At 35.2% G+C, this 16024-nt stretch overlaps 1 protein-coding gene across 13 annotated transcripts in view; it reads left to right on the forward strand.

The window, feature by feature from the left end:
* Nucleotides 1–16024, forward strand: part of LOC105490348 (dystrophin) — a 2266916-nt gene that overhangs the window by 1723118 nt on the left and 527774 nt on the right. The window lies entirely within an intron of this gene.

Here is a 16024-nt window from a genome sequence, read left to right on the forward strand (position 1 = left end):
CATTCTATGAAAGTATAATGTTTTTCTGAGAAGAGGCATAATATTCTATTAATATCAGCTTTTGCTTCTTCCACCATATATTGAAAGAATTCTGAATACTGTTATAATTTAATGGGAGAATCTAGAGAATTCTATATTTACTTTCACTGCATTGATGAACTAAGATTTTTTAAAAATGCATTCTTCATAGAACTACTGTTCCATATTTACCTAATATTATTCTTATATCATTTGAGCATATATTTCACTAACGAAACAAATGTGCAATGTTTTTAGTTCTAACAAAATTACACTGATACTTTAATTTTTATATTATTTTTCATGCAGATTAAAATAATTATAGCTGCATCACATGTTGCAAGTTGTAAGAGCTACTTTAAAAATATATGCTTCAGGAAAGACATTAGACAAGGAAACGGATGATGTTCATATTTTCAAACGAAAAATTTAAAAATGTGGCTATCACAAACACTAAATTTTTACATATATCATCAACTACTAATTTATCTACAAGAAATGCCATTTTTTTCCCTACAAAAACTCTTAACAATAATTATCAAACTTAGTCCTGGAATCTGCTAATATAATCGGACAAATGTTGTCAAGAAGGTGAAAAAGAAAACATATAGTTTATCAAACTATAAAATATAGTTTATCAAAACCTATTTTTCCTATTGACAACATTTATTCGGAAGGAAAATGCATGAGTGAAATGAACAACGGTCTCTAAGAGAGGTGGGGGATAGCAATAAATTCAGACCACATTTCCTGTCATTACAGCAGGGAAGTAGAAGAGTTACAGTCAACTTTAGAAAGTTATTTGGGGGAACTAGTGATTCCCTATAAACCTGTAACGTTTTGGAAATTTAATTCAACAATTTGATTTACACCAAGAAGTGAACAGATAGTCAGATCAAAATCAGGAGAACGATTATCTGAATGGCATTCATTTTTCTAGATGTGCTGTCTATCCTATGTCAATTAAACTATGCTGTCTCATCCTGTGTCAATTAAACTGTGCTGTCTCGTCCTGTGTCAATTAAACTGTGCTGTCTCATGTTGTATCAATTAAACTTTCAGGTGATCTTCAAATATATTTCTAAGTAAAATGTATTGCAGTTATCCTATAAACTGGCCTCTTCCCCAGCACTGCTTTTGCTGTGGTCAACTTTATTTCTTTAGGCTCACAAAACTGATAGAGCAAAATAAGGAAAACGGAATGTTGGATTAAAATAAATTAATTCCCATTCTGTGACTAACTAAAGAAGATGATAACTATGCTTCTGTGAGCATTAATAAGGAAATGAATAAGGAAATGACCAAATTGTTCAGTGGACAACTTGTATGGGATTTTTAAGTATTGTGTCATCATCCACGTTGTCAATTAGCATATATTTTGAAATCAACTAAAGCAAATCAGTTGATTAATCATTAAGGGTCTTTTAAAATAACAACATCTAAACAGCAAATGTTTTATTTTGGAAAATCATGACAGCACAGGAATGAGCCAGATGTTTTACAACATGGTATCCATAACTTAAAGTATGTAATAGTCATTCAAAGGATTTCTTTTCTTTTCTTTTTTTTTTTTTTTTTTTTTTTTTTTTTTTTTTTTTTTTGAGACGGAGTCTTGCTCTGTCACCCAGGCTGGAGTGCAGTGGCCGGATCTCAGCTCACTGCAAGCTCCGCCTCCCGGGTTTACGCCATTCTCCTGCCTTAGCCTCCCAAGTAGCTGGGACTACAGGCCCCCGCCACCTCGCCTGGCTAGTTTTTTTGTATTTTTTTAGTAGAGACGGGGTTTCACCATGTTCGCCAGGATGGTCTCGATCTCCTGACTTCGTGATCCACCCATCTTGGCCTCCCAAAGTGCTGGGATTACAGGCTTGAGCCACCGCGCCCTGCCCACTCAAAGGATTTCTAATTCAGTTTCCTTATGATTTGGCTAAGCTAGAATTTGGAAAAACACTTTAAGGTAATATGAGAGACAGCAGAATTCAATATGTGGATTTTTTCACTAAAGCTTATTTCTGATTATTTTTTACAGACTTTATTAGGTATATGTTAACTTCATGACACTTACAGCAGTGGACCCTAGTTTTAATAAAATGTGAATGTATACCCTTTTCTCAGTATTAAAGAATGTTGACTCTCATGAGGATATTTTTATTTTTCTAACATTAAGAACTCTCAAAGATTTAATTTCTCTGACAACAGAAGATGTGAATTTTGTTTTTTAAAGGAGAACAGGATCTATAGAAGTGTTGCTCATAGTACTCAGATTGTTGACTAATCTTAAAGGAGAAGCCATCAATTAATTTACCAAGAAGTATTAACATTATCTTTTTCTTCAATTATGCACATCCACAAAGATTTGGGGCAAAATCCACTTAAATGATATTATATATAATACATGAGTATTCATGTTGTAAGAGTCCTGCCTTCTTTCCTGCAAAATGATTAAAACTTGAATCAGAAACCAGACTTTAAAAATCCATTCTAATTCCCAAATGTATGGTAACTGTACTATAAAAAAATAAATATTTCTTCTTGAGGGATATCCATGAGTTAAGGACATTCATAACATGGTGTCTTGTAGGAAATGTTAATCTTTGGGCGAATAGGGATATTTGGGAATAACAAGACTAAAAGAGATGTTGCCCTTACTCACTTTTCTCTGATTTGCTATTTCTGTCATTTCCCCTGTGCTCCTGTCCTCAACTTTGCCTCTCTCCTTATTTCTTTTTTTTTTTTTTTTTTTTGAGATGGAGTCTCACTCTGTTGCCCAGGCTGTAGTGCAGTGGTGTGATCTCGGCTCACTGCAACCTCTGCCTCCTGGGTTCAAGCAATTCTCTGCCTCAGCCTCCCAAGTAGCTGGGATTACAGGCACCCACCATCATGCCCTGCTAATTATTTTTGTATTTTTAGTAAAGACAGGGTTTCACCATCTTGGCCACGCTGGTCTTGAACTCCTGACCTCGTGATCCACCCACCCTGGCCTCCCAAAGTACTGGGATTACAGGCGTGAGCCACTGCGGCCGGCCCCTCCTTATTCCTTTTTTTCTTCACCTCTGCCTCAATGGTATTTCTCCATTACTGTTAGCATTTGCTTTCTGTGAGCTCTTGCACTCTGTCAGCTTATATACCTGTTCCTGTTCACATATTTTCCTTTTCCGAGTAGTTACAACATGTCTTCTATCTCAGCCCACTCTAGAATTGTCTTACTTTTCCAGGTCTCCTGCTCCTCAGTATTTTTCCCACTTTTCTAGATTCATGTTTTCCCATCTGCATATTTCTCTTCCATGTCTGCACTGTCAACCGCTTAGAAGACAGCACGTAAGGACACTGTTATCTGAGCAGATCTTCAGCACAGCCACCATGAAGTATGGTTACCTTGTCAGTTTCCATTTTTCCCATAGTGTGTGCAAACTGTCCTGATCTGCATAGAAAGGTATCATAATTGAGGAAACAAAATGCACAAAAATGTCCTTGGTTATTCCACCCCCCAGAAATATAGGAGAGAAATAATTTTGAACCAGATACACAGAATAACACTATGTCACATGGACATGGAGTTATCGTGTTAGCATATTATTGGAAAATATTTCCTGGGACCTTGACATTTATTCACTTTTTGTTTTCAAATTACATTTACCTATCTATTAATTGCAAATTATTTTAATGTACCATTTACCAAAGAAAGGCTGTTTCTTCTAAAAGCTTTCATTTGACAAATAACTTGTAAAAATATTCACATTGTGTATTTATTTTCCCCTTCTAGTCCAAACTCTAGTTATCTTAAACTTTGTACAGTTTTTTAAAAAATCATAGCAAAAAAAGCTTCCTCGTTGTCATTCTTGTCAAAACAGGTTTACCAGACTTAGGTAAACTTAAAATAGTTAGTGTAAAATTTAAAAAGCTGATTTGCTCCTTCCAGTGTGTTTGCTGCCTTTTTGCCACAGCAAAATTGTAAACGTAAACGTATTCCCTAGGAGATGAGCTGGGCTGCAATTTTCAGCTAATTGGGAGAAGCAGCCCTGAGTTGAGCACTGTCAGGCTGATTTGAGTCTTAAGATATGATGATGATTATTGTGTCAAATGTAATCAAGAATGTGGGCTCTGAACTGACTCAAGGGCTGGCTGTTTTTCATTCAGGTTCGTATATGAAGTAGACCTCTGGTTCACCGATAGTCACAGCTGGTTGTAGAAGAGAGCAATTTTTAAAATGCTATTTCATTCTCTATGGAGCTGTAGGGATCAGAGATTGGATACACAGGGAGGGAGCACATCCTCATTCTTTCCTGAAAAATTCTATTAATTTTCAGCATAATAAACTTTGAGATTTCCCAGTGGCTCTGTATCAGTGATGTTCAAACTTCTCAGACCCAATGCCACCCCTCTTTTCTTTTTTAAATAACAAATACTTTGTAATGCCTTCTTTACTATTGTAAGCCAAAATATGTAGACAACATACCCTACTTATACAGGCAATAGTGTAAACGAAGCCCTGACTCTATTTTAAAGAGAAATAAGAGTCATTTATAATAAAATAATATGTGTTTTAGTATGCAGTTATTCAGGCAGGATCATACTGGAACACAAGTGAAGTTTTTAGATCATGAGACTATGAATGCAGTATGATCAAATGCAGAAAGACACCATTGTGTTGTATGGAGACTCAAAGACCATGAGGGGCATTGGTCATCCATAGCGTAATTTTCCAAAATGCTGAACAACTCCTGGCAAAATTCCTAACACCATGAAATAAATTTTTTTCTTGGATTGTTGTGGCAGTTAGTTGCATGGCTGAAAAATTCAATGTCTTAAAACTGTGAGGAAAATATCTTATGTTTACATGTAAAATTGAGTTACATTCCAGGTTTAGGTGTTTATAAACAGGGTTTCCACACACATGCATGTCCAGTGGGATATTCCAAAGTGCTGTCAGACTTGGGAGAGTTCTTTGTTGTACAAGAAGTTTACCATCTTCACTCCTTCTTCACAGAATGCTATTATAGTAACACTCTTCAATTACTGTGATAGTCAAATGTCCTCCCTCAATTTCTAGAATGCTTCTTTTTTTGTGGTCTGTATAATTTGGTTAAATTTTTTTTCCAGACAAAAACTGATTTGTGAATTACTGCAATAGCAATAGCAATATTTTCAGAGCACCCAACCTATTTCTGAGTGATACAGTTGCCATTTTTACAAGACTAAATGAAATTACCATTTCAGACCTGCCAGATTGTCTAGCCCAGTCTTTTAAAATTCTGTGATTATCACTGCAATTATAATCTATTTTCACCACTTGAATGGCATGATCTCTATAAAAGGGTGGTGATAACACTCATCCATTCTCCTTCCCCCCACATAGCTATATCAATTGCCCTCTAACCAGTTATTGATAAATGAAGTTAAATTTTATGTAAAAATCATAAGAGATATGATTGTAGCTGTCCAAGACATTTAAAATGCCAAATGCAACTTACATGGAGGCTATAAGAGAAGTATGAACCCATTTATTGAAGAGATGAGCTAATTGAGTAAAACAACACAGATACACCTGCATATAGAGATAAATCTATATTGTCTAAATTATTGAGATAAAAATAATGTTTTACATTGAAAAATTTTTAGAAAAGTAGGTAAGCAAAATGCAGCAGTCTATTTGCATTTCATCTGGGCATTTCATTATATTCCTGTGAATAAGTTGGAGAAATACTGGCTAGATGCAAGGTAAATTGGATGGCTTAGAAGCCACTTCATGATTTTACACAAAGGATGTCGATTAATAGACCAGTGTCAGGTGGTGATGGAAGATCTCTGGTGCTACGTCACAAGCTTCTGTTCTCAACCCTGACACACTGGATGTTTTTGACAGAACATGAGTAGAACTACAGAGAGGAGGCCCGTCAAACTTATGGGTGATAAAAAGCAGGGAGGGCAGGAGTATGCTGGGTGACAGAAGCCAAATGGGTGTCTGGACAGGATGAGTTTTAAGGCACTTTTGGTACTTCATGTCTGAAGACCAGGATCAAACTTATAGGCAATCTGAACATTTACCAAAATAACAGGTTAATTTTGACAGAAGTTATTATTTGTATGCCGTCTGTTTCTTTAATACACCTAAAAAGTATTGAAATAACATTTTTTGCAGAAGTTCATTTTGAAAATTCAGAAAAAAAATTTGTTAACTTTCGTGGAAGAAGAGTAACAGAAACTCAGTTATTGACAGCTAAATACAATGTGTTGCCCAGTAAAATAGTCTACTCCTTCACTTTCATGGCTAATATGAAATTTGATGAAAGAAACAAATTCCAAAGATTGAATATCTGCACATTTACAAAGCAAAACACAATTTTGGGCACGGAATTGCTCATTCTCATTTTTAAACATCTTGGTTATAACTGAATAATAGTTTTTTATAACAAAGATGATATTTTCAAATTATTATGAGGTTCAACTGAAATAACTTACGTGAAAGCAATGTTTAAACTTTAAAATTCTATGTCAATATAAATTATTATTCAATAAATTCACATCAAGAAAGAATTTTAAGATTTCTAAGAACAAGGGCCTGTGGCCTTAGTTTTAGAAGCTGTATACCTTATTGATAGTAGGTTTTTTCATTTTAATTTAATTTATTGAGTATCTATTAAATTGCCAGGAACTGTGGTGTGAATCTTTGCCCTCAAATAATTTACAGTAAGTTGAGGATGATGAATATCAAGACTATAGTAAGTGGTATATTCATAAGTCAGAGGATTCTTAAAACCAGAAGCACCCTCAGATTCATTCCTTTCCTGTTGTACTTCTAATTGAAAAAAATAAATCCTAAATTTATGACTGTTCTTTATAAATTTTAATTGATCTTATAAAAGGCCATCAATACATTTCAAAGTATCTAGGTCTTTTAAATGCAGTTTTTCACCCTGGTAATTAAAAGTACGAAAGCAAGAAAATTTAAATCTTTATTTTGATAAGTTTTAATTAGCTGAAGCTATTTGTAATCCCACATCTTGTCTTGTAAATCATATCTGAGTCATTAAAATAGGTTTACATTTAGAAGGGCAGTTCTTTTAGAATCTACTTAAACTAAGTCACTTTGAGAAATTAATTCATTGTTCAATTGGTTTTATTAAAATGTATTTATTTTACTGTAAAATGTCTCGTAAAGCAATGTATGAAGTATTTTATTTTCATGTTAGAAATTTTATGTAAAACATATCCCAAAATACATAGACATTCAGATAATCTCTGTATTATTAACCAACATTTATTAACGTATCATTTAGAGAAGGTCAAAATGGTATGTACTATAACTTTGTATAATTTCATAAGAATTAAAATATTTGATTAATGCCTGTAATGCCTTCTTTCTAAACTAAATCCTCAAGCTTACCTAGAGTTCAAAGTTTAGTATTTATTTTAATACATCTCATAGATGACAGATGAAGATGATAAGCAAAGGAATAATAATTTATCTTTTCACACATATATACACACATACCCCATAATCCTAATTCATATAATAATAACAGAAAACAAAGGGCTTTTGAGAATAGTGTTATATTAATATCCATTATATTTACTTCACAGGGAGATTGGAAAGTCTACCTTGAGAGGTAATGGCTTATAGTACAGTGGACTAGATTGTTTCAAGGTTTGTCATTTATTTTGGCAACTCACCCAGCCTCCCTGAAAGTCAAGTTTCTCATCTGTAAACTGTTCATAATAATTACAACCTGCCTCATTAGCCTCATCAAGCTATTGAAAATATGAAAGGAGATGTGGATCCTGTCAAAGGAGCTTGAAAACTGCAGAACATTATTTTAGTGTAAAATGCTATAACAATGAATGTTGAATATAAAAGGGCTTTTTCTTAATTTTTATTTTAAGTTCAGGAGTACATATGCAGGTTTGTTATATAGGTAAACTTATGTCATGGGGGTTTGTTGTACCGATTATTTTGTTACCCAGGTATTAAGCGTAGTACACATTAGATATTTTTCTTGATCCTCTCCCTCCTCCCACCCTCCCCACTCCAGTAGGCTTCCATGACTGTTGTTTCTCTCTGTGTCCATGTGTTCTCATCATTTAACTCCCACTAATAAGTGAGAACATGCAGTATTTGGTTTTCTGTTCCTGAATTAGTTTGCTGAGGACAATGGCCTCCAGCTCCATCCATGATCTCTGAAGAATCTCCACACGGGTTTTCACAATGACTGAAATAACATACACTATAACCAACAGTTTATAAGCATTTCTTTTTCTCTGGAACCTCGCCAGAACCTGTTATTTTTGACTTTTTAATAATAGGCATTCTGACTGGTATGTGATGGTATCTCCTTGTGGTTTTGATTTGCATTTCTCCAATGATCAGTGATGTTGAGCTTTTTTTCATATGCTTGTTGGCAGCATGTATGTTTTCTTTTAAAAAGGGTCTGTTCATGTCCTTTGCTAAAAGGTCCCTTTCAAACGTGTATTGTTAACCACAAGAGAGAGTACTGAGTAAGAGACTAGGTAATAAAAGTCACAAATATTTCAATATCATAATTCAGAATTGAGATCGGGGTTATGAAATTGTTCGTATTTCCAAATTCCACTGACAGAACTCTACTATAAGTTTATTTCATCTGTTGATATGTTTTTAGCCACTTCTTTCTTTTAAAGTGAACCTGTTGTGTGTTTGCCATTTGATATTAGAAAATTGAACCTGCCTGCTTTGCTGTCTTCTGAATATTATGTATCAACAACTAACAAGCTACAATTCTGTTTTGCTCTAAGTTATTGTGGATGAGGATATATATAACTGCACAATCTCATCAGGTTTGTAAGAGATGATCTTAGGCTCATCTTTTAAATTGGTTTTTATACTATTTTAAACTAATCTTTTTAGAAGAGAAGAAAAGCTACTTAGCTTATCAATACTAGGAAATATATCTTTAAAGAGTTTATCACGACAAGTAACCAAAACCAACTTAAAAATTCACATTATACAAATCATTGAGAATTTATTTAGAACAGAAATGTGTCCAACTATAGGTCAACACAAATTTAAGCATGTAATTATCTGTAAGTAGCATTAACTGCATTTTTTTCTAAAGATCCTTTACAGTTGTATAAATGTCCAAAAGGATATTTTGAGTCTCTGTATATTAACCAAACCAAATGTAATTCATTACTCCCAACCTCTCCAAATAGTACCTTTTGGTATTGTATCAACAAAAAAATATAAAATACAGGTATTAAAGAGTATTAATCTCTTTAAAAATTCAAGAAAGAAAAAAGTATATGTATGTATAGAGATGTGTATTTCATCTGCTCATAACACTGTGTACATTTCTTTATCAACTATTTTTTTCAGTGATTTATGAGTTGAAATACAAATCAAATGAAACGAGTAATGCAAAGTGAAGTAGAAAACACATTTTCTACTGCTGTCTCCTAATGCAGGTCTCTTCAGGAAAGTACTAATGGTTTTAGGGAAAGTGTATAATTATGGTTGTTTCCCTAATGATAAATTTGCAAATCTCTATTTTAAAAACATTCATAAGGGTAAAAAAATGAGAGATGAAATGTGTCTTTCAAAATTTCTTGGCTGGGCGCGGTGGCTCACACCTATAATCCCAGCACTTTGGGAGGCCGAGGCAGACGGATCACGATGTCAGGAGACCGAGACCATCCTGGCTAACACAGTGAAACCCCGTCTCAACTAAAAATACAAAAAATTAGCTGGGCATGGTGGCGGGCGCCTGTAGTCCCAGCTACTCGGGAGGCTGAGGCAGGAGAATGGCGTGAACCCAGGAGGCGGAGCTTGCAGTGAGCTGAGATCGCGCCACTGCACTCCAGTCTGGGTGACAGAACAAGACTATGTCTCAAAAAAAAAAAAAAAATTCTTATATGATTGATAATGCCTATACTCTCTTACTATCTAAAGTCTAGGTGATATGTGTATTTAAAAAAAAAATGTATCAGTGAAAGAAGTTTACACAGATAGCTTCAAAGCTGTGGTTTATCTTTGGAGGATTAATCTATTTCTCATGCCAGTGTGTTGCTACTGCACATGTTAAAAAGTCATCCTGTGGTGTCTGGGGTGACGAAAGATGGGAATGAGTTTTCTGAGAGAACTAATCAGCAATACTTTGGGAACATTTAGGTCATGGTTTCCAATTAACTCTGGAGAGTTCGAGTAATTTAGTACCAGACCTCAAGAGAGAGGGGATGAAAACCTCATTAATTCATATGTTGGTGAACAGCAAACTAGCAAATTTGCATTAAAAATGGATTTTTATTTTAAAGCAAAGACCAGCGAGATCTTTTCTGCAATAGTTTGGATATGAGAATATCCTTGTATGTATGTGTTCCCTTGTATGTAGGTATTTGTATGTTTCAATGACCCTGCATATGGCAGTAACAGAAAATTAAATTTGTGCTCTAAAATGAAGACCAGGATTCAGTGACATAATCTTCCTTGCGCCTTTCTTTTAGTACAATGAATATATCAGAGAGGAGTGTATTCCAATATCTGTCTTTGGAGTTACAAAAACTTCTTTTCTGGAATGCAAGACTTGGGCTATACCCCCAGCTCTGCCACTTAACTTGTATACAACCTTGGGAGCATCATTACAATTCTCTCAGAATCAGTCTCTCCAGCCCTAAAATGAAACCAGCAAAAGCCTGTACTGTACTAAAAGGTTTTTTTATTTTTATGAAAATTAGTTAGGCAAACTTTTATTGAGCATCTATCACTCTATTTTGAGATAAAGCCTTGCTGGATGATCCCTACCTCTTTTGATAGAAAGAGTAAAACAGGTTTAAGATATATTTATTACTTGTTTGGCAAATTGAGATAGAAGTTTATGAATGCAGACTGATACATGTTACATTTGCGCTAGGGGTAAGGACTCCAGATGGTTTATAGCCTTAATCACATTGTAACTCTAGTTAAGTGTTTACCTATCTGTACCCTCTATTAGATTTGAATATGCTAAATGCCAAAGTCCAGGTATTACTGGATTTTCTGTCACCATCATCAGGCACAGATCCTGGTACACAATAGGTATGGAATGGATGCATGGATGAATTATTGAATTAGATGTTGGTAGGCATGTGGAAATAAGAATGAGGTTTAAAATTAAAGATAATCTGTATCAAGTTTAAAGCCATTGGCAGAGAATGAAATATCCAGCTGAGTACACAAAGAAAAAGAAGGTAGGTACAAAAATGGAAAATATCTTATGAAGTGATGATAGAATAACTCTGAATATGTTTGAAAACATAAAGTGTTATGTGGATGTTAGCTTTAAAAATTATCTTCCATGCTGTACATTATATCTGCTATTCCTCATGCTGTGGATGAAAAGCAAGCACCAGAAGTTAAATTAAAATGATGTCATATATTCCTCACTTTACAGTTTCGTAACAGAGAAGAAAAGACAAACATTCTCTCATTGCCACCACCCTTCTCCAGTCATATTTGTAGGTAGATGTTGCCCAAAGACAGATAAAACCAGAGTTGGTTTTGCTAGGAATGGACTACTAGTCGGGCAATGTTTACAGTTTTTGCTTAGATTCATGCTTCTCATTAGTGCACATTACTAATATAATTGCTAGAGATTAAAAGGAATCCTTTCTACAAAGTGCTGTATATCCATAGGTGACAAAATTCTAACTTCCCCTCACCAATTCAATATAAAGTTATGTTTTAAAATCAAAATGCAATTTACTAGCAAACTAGTAGGAACTGTTATGGTTACAGGAAATTTGAACTTCAGATTAACTCTGGTTCTATGAGTAGTGGTTGATATGGCAAGAATCATTTTGATCTTACATCCAGGTGCTACTAAGGTCTCTAACCTATATCCCATCAGAAAAAAGGAACAAAATAATGGTTCTTTAATCTTTCTCCTAAAATATCATAGGAAATTATAGTGGCTAAATTGCAAATAAACTAGGAAGGAAAGATTTAGAGTATTTTATGTGGTTACTCTATAACAATGCCAGGGCATAGTGAAAGTGTTATTTAGCAGAAGACTGAGTTCTTTGAACGTTTCTAGTTTATCACATTTTAAAATAACCTGGGCAAAATAACGTTTCATATCAGATTGAGCTTTTTTCTAAAAATACTCAATATGTTTCTGTTATACCTACACACTTAGAATCCCACAATATAATGCACTGATAAAGTATTTTTCATCCATATATCTAATAGTAGAATAGTGTCTATACAATAATTAAGCTCTTTAGGCTTACCTTGGAAAGTAACGAGTATCGAGTTTAAAGCCATTGGCAGAGAATGCAATAACCAGCTGAGTATACAAAGAAAAAGAAGGTAGGTAGAAAAATGGAAAACATCTTATGAAGTGACGATAGAATAACTCTGAATATGTTTGAAAACATATAAAGAGTTATGTCGATGTTAGCTTTAAAAATTATCTTCCATGCTGTACATTAGATCTGCCTTCCTTTTTCCTTTTCATGTATTATGTTGGGGATAAGAAATTGAAGATATTCAACTCAATGGAGTCTTAGAGATTTATTCAGAAATACCATCGTGTGTGTGTGTGGCAGGGGTAGGGTTCTAATGACAGGTCAGAATATACTTATCTGATTGTCTCATTGATCATCAGGTCTTAAAAAGAAAATGGATGTGCTGAAAACATGCCTTCTGTGATTCTTTACCTTCCTGCAAAATTGTCTCTGGATAAACACTTTGTTTGGCAGGTATAGGGTTGCACTAAGCTTTATAGCTCCAACACTCTGCTCCTTCAGTAGATTCTTGCTTGTAACTGATGATAATGCAAACCTGCATTATCTATAGGTTTCCTTAAAGGGCAACCAAAAGTGCAGTAGCAATTCAGGCACAATTACTGCATGTGAGAATCCTCCATCTTGTTCCCTTTGGAGACCACATATATTTCTTAGGCAAGTATATTTGTAAAATCCTTGTTCAGCGTGAAAATTCAGGAGGTCAGGTTCTCCCAGAAAGCAGATTCTGAGAAAGTGATTAGCATGAAGGAATTTTATTGGAGAGTGCTCTCAGGATTAACACCTGTGAAGGGAGGAAAGGCGCGGGAGCAAGACTGGGCAGAAGGAGAAGCTGGGCTACCATACAGTCACTACTACAACACAATCAACCCTCCGCCTCTCCTTCCTAGCCTTCCCCAGGAGGATCTCTGAAGTCTGAAGGTAGGATAGCCCTTCAGAATTGTCCTGAGTTGCAGCAAGGGACCCAGGATTTCATACCCCACAACTCTCTCATCAACCAATACGTGCAGCCCATCTCGGGGACATAGTGGGTAACTTTGGGCTAGGCACCTCTCTTTAGCTGAGGCCACCTCTCAAATAGGGATAACAGCTGAGGACTATCAGCCAGTAGCACTACCAGCAGCTGGGGTCAGAAGTATTTCAGTCCTGAAAAGGGGTCTGGGCAGCCCAGCTTAGCATCTACTACACCAGTCGTTCTCAAATTTGGTCTCTGGCAACTGTGATTCTCCAGCTTTAGCATATATTGGAAGGCTGGTTAAAACACAGCTTGCTGGATTTTACCCAGAGTCTCTGATTCAGCGGGGCTAGGTTGAGGCCTGGGAATTTGCATTTCTAATAACTTCTCAGACGACGCTAGTGCTGCTGGTCCATGGACTATGAGAACACTGTTTCAGGCTGCCCTTATTTACATACTGAGAACGGTACACAGTGCTCTTATGAATAGAATGAAAACCTTCTGAAATCACATTATTCCTTACTCCATCAAATTCTCAGCTATTTTTGTGGACCATAAAGCTGGAATAGCTGATTATAAAACTTTGTTATGTAAAAAAAGTACTTAACCAATACAGTAGATTCTGTTTGCAAAGCATTATTACAGTTTCTAATATCTGGTCATTGTTACTTTTAAAATTCAGGCAAATTTTCTCCAGGGCCTGTGGTTTGATAACTTGGAAGAAGGAATTTAAAAAAACCTAATTCAAGGACTTTGGGTTTTTTTTCTAAACATATCTTTTTTTTCTTTATGATTCTTATTTTTTACATTTTATTTATCATATAAGCCATTTAAACCCATATGGTTCAGGAAAATTTAAAACTATATGATACATTTAGAACATGTTGAATGCACAGATATGGAAATTAAGTATTCTTGACTAATTCTAGACTAGACCTGGCACAATTAAAATTTAGGAATTCAATGTACACACACACAGATTCCGAGAGAAATGTTGAAGCCGTAAAACCCGCACACAAGCAGGAAACAACAGTCTTACCTATTATTAAAGAGGCATGTAAAGGAGCTCATTTGAGGAGATTTTCTGCTGTTATTGCCATTGAATTTTTAACGTATTTTCCAAATTAGAAAATATTCAGCCTGATGTTGTCAATATTTCAGACCACAAGGGTATCATTTAGGAAAATGGTTCCTTATTGTCCTGAAAGAGTTACTGTTCTTCCCTAAGGACCTAATTTATAAAGCAGCAAACTTGCTGGTAGGATTTGGCTGAAAATCGCATTGTCTCGGTAGAACTCTTTCATCTGATTTATGTGCATTGCATTTTGCAAATAACTCTTGGAAAGTTATTTACTAGTTACTTCCTCTGGAAGCAGAGGGTAAGCGGCATTTCTAGTTTAAGGATAGAGGAGCTAAGATGTAGCAAGTGCAACTCATCATGAAGCTGATGCTGATAAAATACACAACATTACATTCTCTAAGTTTCACTCTGCCATGGGAGATTTCATATTTTTAAATTTTGTTTGAAATGGGACTACATTAGAAAATATGTCAAATGTCTAACCCTGCATTTATATGCTGGAATGCGACAGCCTATTTCTGTTCCAAATTTTGCACTGGAGATGGAGTAAGTCTTAATGCAAACTGCATGAAACTGCCACTTTTGTAGGTCAAACCCAGTCAATTGTCAGCAGTTACACATGGTTCAGACTGTAAGGTGCATGCCCAATTGTAACATCAAGATTCTTGGAGTTGTTGCAATGGTTCTGAATTTTTCAACCGTAATAAATAAAAAGATAAATGACTATTTTGATATTTCTCTTTGCGTTGATAGTTTGCCTGAAAACTAGATAAACAGGGAGCCGGCAGTCCACGTTAGCCCTTGAACTACACGAGGTTTAATTTATTTGCCCAACCAGAAGCCTACACTACCTTTCAGCTGTGCAGTATTAAAGTTTATTTAGGAGTTGATAAATAGCTTAGTGCAATGCTTACTTTTTTTCCAGTAGCTGCATCCTCATAAACCTATTCTACCCTCCACCAGTTAATGCAGACGGAAGATTTTTATCCAGTATGAGCACTGAAACTCCACTGTGGAAGACTGTGTGCTCAGCAAAAACCTCACCCATGATGAATAAACAGCTCTTCCGGGGGCTTTGCCGCCGCTGGCTCGGCAGCAGTTGTTTATTGCCTGGTTTGCACATCCCATGATAAAGTTGCTGCTGAAATAAATTGCAGTTTTGCATAATTATTGACAATCACATCTTAACAAGCAATGGGTATCATATTCAAGTGTTCAATTTTTTAAAATCCATTTTTAGCTTATGTTTAATCCCAGAAAGTGTTTGTGTAGTAATAGAAGGCAAATAAGACATTTAAATAGAGTACTAATTTCCTCATTGCAGACAAAGTTTACCTGAATCTTTTTCGATGGGACTGTTAATGCCTAAGGCAATTTTCCTTTCTAAGCTATTATTATATAGATATTTGCTGAGGGCATATGTGTATGTATCCACAATACATGCATTATATATATGATCAAAAATATGAATACATTTTTAGAGTTTTTGTCATGAAAGAGTTTGTTTCATCCTTTTAAAATATTACAGGAATGGGGAAATGGGATATGGGTAGAAGGAACTAACGTTTTTGAGTAACTGTAATGTATAACTGTATAACGTGTGGGGCACTCAACTTCACAGGAATTTTCTATTTTAATTCTCATCACAGCAATAGATATTGCAGATGAGAAACTGAGAATCAGAGAGGTAACTTGCCATATCACATAACTGGTAAGGAACA

This window comes from Macaca nemestrina, chromosome X (genome assembly GCF_043159975.1).
Source record: "Macaca nemestrina isolate mMacNem1 chromosome X, mMacNem.hap1, whole genome shotgun sequence".
Lineage (NCBI taxonomy): Eukaryota > Metazoa > Chordata > Mammalia > Primates > Cercopithecidae > Macaca > Macaca nemestrina.